Below are 5,693 nucleotides of genomic sequence, written 5' to 3'. Positions count from 1 at the left end.
CTTCAAGGCTGGTATGGATTTTATAGGGAACCACACGCCAAAAGAAAGTTGGTGTGGGGTCCACTCAGAGTCCCTACCAGACCCTTATCCGAGCATACAGCCCGATAGGCAAGGAAAGGGGGGAGGCAAGCAAGAACCCCCACTCCTGAACCATACAAGCCCACATGCCCTCAACATAGGGGGTGCTTTGGGGCAGGGGAGCTCCCCCCCAAACCACCTCATCCCCATGTTGATGGAGACAAGGGCCTCTTCTCCACAACCCTGGATCGGTGGTTGTGGGGGTGCAGGGGGTGACATCAGAATCTGGAAGCCCCCTTTAACAAGGGTCCCCATCCCCCAGATCCCGACCCCCCCCTTCCCCCATGTGAAGGAATATGGGGTCTGTTGTTCCCCATACTCATTCACATAGAGAGGGGTAAGGATCTGGGGGCCTCCTTGATAAAGGGGGCTTCCAGATTCAGATAAGTCATCCCCTGCACCCCCACAACCACCGGGCAAGGGTTGTGGAGAAGAGGCCCTTGTCTCCATCAACATGGCTCCCCTGCTCCAAAGCACCCCCTATGATGAGGGCGTGTGGCCTTGTATGGTTCAGGAGCGGGGGTGCTTGCTTGTCCCCCCTTTCCTGGCCTACTGAGCTGCATGCTCGGATAAGGGTCTGGTATGGATTCTGAGTGGACCCCGACACCAATTTTCCTAAAAATGTTGTCTGTTTTCTTTCTGCACTTTGTTATTGCCGGCGTTCCTTTGTTTACAATTCAGCTGTCAGCGGGGAGACCTGCTGACAGCTGATGAGTCATCGGTTGTTAAGGACGAGGCGGCCGGATTCCCGTCCCTCTCCCTAGCAACCGATTGTTCTTCACACAGAATTCAAAGCCCTCGTCCCACGGTGTCCCTGTATACTCCTTCCATGGAGTCCCTCGTCCCACGGTGTCCCTGTATACTCCTTCCATGGAGTCCCTCGTCCCACGGTGTCCCTGTATACTAATTCCATGGAGTCCCTCGTCCCACGGTGTCCCTGTATACTCCTTCCATGGAGTCCCTTATCCCACAGTGTCCCTGTATACTCCTTCCATGGAGTCCCTTGTCCCTGTATACTCCTTCCATGGAGTCCCTTGGCCCTCGTCCCACAGTGTCCCTGTATACTCCTTCCATGGAGTCCCTTGTCCCACGGCGTCCCTGTATACTCCTTCCATGGAGTCCCTTGTCCCACGGTGTCCCTGTATACTCCTTCCATGGAGTCCCTTGTCCCACGGTGTCCCTGTATACTCCTTCCATGGAGTCCCTTGTCCCACGGTGTCCCTGTATACTCCTTCCATGGAGTCCCTTGTCCCACGGTGTCCCTCTGAAAAATCAGACTCCTTCTTCATTAGGCTTAGGGACGGTCACCTTGGGATCAACGCCGAGTTCTGGGATTGGCGTTTCCTGAGGGATAAAACAAAGAGAGATAGAAATAAATCCCACTCTAGAAGGAAATAGTTTATAGAGCACGTTTTGGCGCACACTTTGGGATTGTGATTGGGGGAAGAAGAGAGAAGTCCCACCCACTGATCTCATCCATGGTTAGTATGACTTGTATATTATAGGAGACTCTCCCATAGACATTGTGGGTGAAGAATAAGAGGGGAGGACATGAGGATCTCCAGAGAAGGTCAGGCCCCCCGGGGGAGTTGGAATGGGCCCCCGGGGAGGGGGGTTGGAATGGGCCCCTGGGGGAGGGGGTTGGAAAGGGTCCCCGGGGGGTTGGAATGGCCCCCCGGGGGGGTTGGAATGGGCCCCCGGGGGAGGGGGGTTGGAATGGGCCCCCTGGGGGAGGGGGGTTGGAATGGGCCCCCGGGGGGAGGGGAGTTGGAATGGCCCCCCGGGGGGGTTGGAATGGGCCCCTGAGGGGAGGGGGGTTGGAATGGGCCCCCGGGGGAGGGGGGTTGGAATGGGCCCCCCGGGGAAGGGGGGCTGGGTACATCATGAGATCAGTAGGGTGACTTATCACCTTCTTCCCTTCACTATCTAAACACAAATGAGGATGGTAGACGGTTCCTTACCTTTCTTCAGCGAGATTTGTGGGAGGAGCTCTGATCTTCTGCGGAGGTCCTTGGGAGTCGGAGTGACTGACTGGTGGAGAAAAATAGATAAAAATGATTAAATACAGAAATTTCTATACAGAATACTAATAGAAAGAGATCAGATGGAGGGGACATGGGGGGGGGCCTAGAAATGTGACTTCTCCAACATACAATATGGTGGGAGCTTCAAACCTGGGGCCCGTCATGAGCAGTCACCGTTCTAACCCCTCATCCGGTATAGGGACCACCCTCATCCGGTACGGTGACCACCCTCATCCGGTACGGTGACCACCCTCATCCGGTACGGTGACCACCCTCATCCGGTACGGTGACCACCCTCATCCGGTACGGTGACCACCCTCATCCGTTACAGTGACCACCCTCATCCGGTATGGGGACCACCCTCATCCGTTACGGTGACCACCCTCATCCGGTACGGTGACCACCCTCATCCGTTACGGTGACCACCCTCATCCGGTACGGTGACCACCCTCATCCGTTATGGTGACCACCCTCATCCGGTACGGTGACCACCCTCATCCGGTATAGTGACCACCCTCATCCGTTAAGGTGATCACCCTCATACGGTACGGTGACCACCCTCATCCGGTACAGGGACCACCCTCATCTGGTACGTTGACCACCCTCATCCGGTATAGTGACCACCATCATCCAGTATGGTGACCACCCTCATCCGGTACGGTGACCACCCTCATCCGGTATAGGGACCACCCTCATCTGGTACGGTGACCACCCTCATCCGGTACGGTGACCACCCTCATCTGGTATGGTGACCACCCTCATCCGGTACGGTGACCACCCTACTGTCCTTCATCCTTTATGTACTTACCTTGGTTGTCTTCTGTTTTGAGAGGGGCTGTAGATTTGTCTTCAATGATGCGATGATCGTTGGCTTTGTCTTCAATGGTGTGATGATCGATGGACTCTCCGATGTCGTAGTCTTGTAGATCTGTGCATCGGTTCCTCGGCCGGTCGTGAGCTTTTTACTAATAAGAAAAGGAGATTAGAGGTCATTATAGTACTTTATCCCAGCTGATCCCATTCCCATGTGATCGATATCTGAGCATGCGTGATCTGCTCTCCCATCATCCATTCTCACATCACCCGGCACCATCCGGTAAGGATCATAAAGGTTACAGAATCCCGGAGTGATGGGAAGGAGTCCTGTCCATTGATTGGGTGACAGGTAGCAGGAGATGTCTCACCCCCTCTTATCTCACTACCATAGAGGTCTATCTATGGGCACCCCAAGATACCCTTCTACAGAGGCTTTGTGAGGCCCCTGGGAGTGCGAGGCCTTAGGCGACGTCTAATTAACCCTTGGTTTCCCCTCCCCCTTTAACCCATGGTTTCCCCTCCCCCTTTAACCCTTGGTTTCCCCTCCCCTTTAACCCTTGGTTTCCCCTCCCCCTTAACCCTTGGTTTCCCCTCCCCCTTAACCCTTGGTTTCCCCTCCCCTTTAACCCTTGGTTTCCCCTCCCCCTTAACCCTTGGTTTCCCCTCCCCCTTTAACCCTTGGTTTCCCCTCCCCCTTTAACCCTTGGTTTCTGTGAAGGACTTTTATGCAATTGCCTATATGCTTCAGTTTAATTCTCTCCCTGCTATTTTAATGTCTGTGTGTTATGTGTAGAAGGTGATTTCATGGGGACCCGAGTGACTCATTCCTCTGCTAACAGACTGTTGAAATGCTAATGTCCCATCCCCAGCCAGCTCTCTATTCTAAAGGGTAATTGATCTATTGTGTGTTGTGTGAAGAAGACCTGTGTTTACCCTTAAGAGATGTGTATTGTATCGTCAGGCTAAATGATTAGATAATTGGCTCATGTTAATTATTCTGATTGCTTCGTTGTAGTAATTACCTCTTCTATATGCGGGGCCAAGCTGTCTAGATAACGTATTCTGTTACAATTAGTAATTAACTTCACTGATGTCATTATCTAAAGAAATGTGTCTTGTCAGGGTCGGCACCAGAGTGTCTACCTATAATCTGTATGGGAGCCCCAGTGTGTGAAAAGGGGGTGGAGATTTCATTGTTCTTTGATTGATGATTAGCTTGTAAACTGTATATAACTAGCAGAATGCTGCCATTAAAGAGTGTCTTGTTCCAACATTAAGCTTTGGCTCATGTGTGGATTATTCGGCGATTCCAGGGATATTCCTACTCGTGGAATATTGGGTGATTTTCTTTTATGGGGAGAAGGGAATGCTTGACGGGGATATTTTCTACTACCGTCACAGTTTCCTCTCCCCCTTTAACCCTTGGTTTCCCCTCCCCCTTTAACCCTTGGTTTCCCCTCCCCTTTAACCCTTGGTTTCCCCTCCCCCTTAACCCTTGGTTTCCCCTCCCCTCTTTAACCCTTGGTTTCCCCTCCCCTCTTTAACCCTTGGTTTCCCCTCCCCCTTAACCCTTGGTTTCCTCTCCCCTCTTTAACCCTTGGTTTCCCCTCCCCTCTTTAATCCTTGGTTTCCCCTCCCCCTTTAACCCTTGGTTTCCCCTCCCCTCTTTAACCCTTGGTTTCCTCTCCCCCTTTAACCCTTGGTTTCCCCTCCCCCTTTAACCCTTGGTTTCCTCTCCCCCTTTAACCCTTGGTTTCCCCTCCCCCTTTAACCCTTGGTTTCCTCTCCCCCTTTAACCCTTGGTTTCCCCTCCCCCTTTAACCCTTGGTTTCCCCTCCCCTTTAACCCTTGGTTTCCCCTCCCCCTTAACCCTTGGTTTCCCCTCCCCCTTTAACCCTTGGTTTCCCCTCCCCCTTTAACCCTTGGTTTACCCTCCGCCTCTTTAACCCTTGGTTTCCCCCCCCCCTTTAACCCTTGGTTTCCCCTCCCCCTCTTTAACCCTTGGTTTCCCCTCCCCCTTTAACCCTTGGTTTCCCCTCCCCCTTAACCCTTGGTTTCCCCTCCCCCTTAACCCTTGGTTTCCCCTCCCCTCTTTAACCCTTGGTTTCCCCTCCCCCTTTAACCCTTGGTTTCCCCTCCCCCTTTAACCCTTGGTTTCCCCTCCCCTCTTTAACCCTTGGTTTCCCCTCCCCCTTTAACCCTTGGTTTCCCCATACTTACGCAAAGTGAAGCTTGGCGACTCTTTCTCCCATTAATGTCGGTTTCGGTTCTGAAGGAGGCTTTGGGGTCATCTTTATCTCTCTGATAAGAAAAGAAAGTCAGTAGAAGAATGAAATCCAATAATAAATGATATTATGGGATGTCCGGATGTCCGGGAACACCCATGTGATACTTACTGGCCGGGTATTGGCTGCAGCAGTGGGCAGGCAGAGCACAGCAAATCGGAGATGTCCATGGTCCTAGAAGAGAAGAGAGATGGAAGTTATTTCATTGCTTTGTTACTAAGAAGGTCTTTCTACATCATCAGGGTCCCCATCAGAGCCCCCCCTTATATCAGGGTCCCCATCAGAGCCCCCCCTTATATCAGGGTCCCCATCAGAGGCCCCCCTTATATCAGGGTCCCCATCAGAGCCCCCCTTATATCAGGGTCCCCATCAGAGGCCCCCCTTATATCAGGGTCCCCATCAGAGCCCCCCTTATATCAGGGTCCCCATCAGAGCCCCCCCTTATATCAGGGTCCCCATCAGAGGCCCCCCTTATATCAGGGTCCCCATC

The sequence above is a fragment of the Rana temporaria genome, chromosome 8 (assembly GCF_905171775.1).
Source record: "Rana temporaria chromosome 8, aRanTem1.1, whole genome shotgun sequence".
Taxonomy (NCBI): domain Eukaryota; kingdom Metazoa; phylum Chordata; class Amphibia; order Anura; family Ranidae; genus Rana; species Rana temporaria.
This window is presented reverse-complemented; position numbering follows the sequence as displayed.